Below are 667 nucleotides of genomic sequence, written 5' to 3'. Positions count from 1 at the left end.
CGCCTCCACTTGTAGCGTTGCTCCCGCCGGGTATTTAGTGCGGGGCGGATCCAATTGGTCTGTGAGGCAGTGGCGACATCATCCGGCCGCCAGCGAGAGGGGAAGCTGGCATGGCTCTGGCCGACCTTGGTCAAACACAAACTCGCTGATCTTAGTCTGACGCCCCGAACCCGCCGGGCTGCTCCCCGTGTGAACGTGGCCCCGGGCGCCGCAGGGTCTGCAGCGATTCAGAGCCCCGGAGGATGGGTGCAGGCACCTGCACGACTCACCCGACCTGGTCGAGAAATCTACCACTCACATCTTGCCTCGGGCTGCTCCAGAACAGAGGAAATCCCGCTTGCTCCCAAGCCAAGATCATGGCTTGTCTGGACACCCCCAGTCTCCCCACCCCGACAGTGCCCAAGCGCTGATCCTTCAACCCTTGCTCCCCTACCTTCATCTAGCTGCCAGGGCTGCTGCAGGTCCCTGCTGGCCAGGCCCCAAACAGCCCCTTGCAGGCTGGGATGCTGCCACCCTGCAACAGGAAACCTGCACTTCTGCATGTTTTTCTGGCATTTGCTCAAGACCCTTTGAAATATTCTTGCAACTCACTTCTGGCTCATAACCCACAAGTTGAGAAACGCTGCATTAGACAATGAGGGAAAGTCTCGAGCTAGGCCTATTCAGT

Source organism: Alligator sinensis, unplaced genomic scaffold, assembly GCF_000455745.1.
Source record: "Alligator sinensis unplaced genomic scaffold, ASM45574v1 scaffold822_1, whole genome shotgun sequence".
Lineage (NCBI taxonomy): Eukaryota > Metazoa > Chordata > Crocodylia > Alligatoridae > Alligator > Alligator sinensis.
This window is presented reverse-complemented; position numbering follows the sequence as displayed.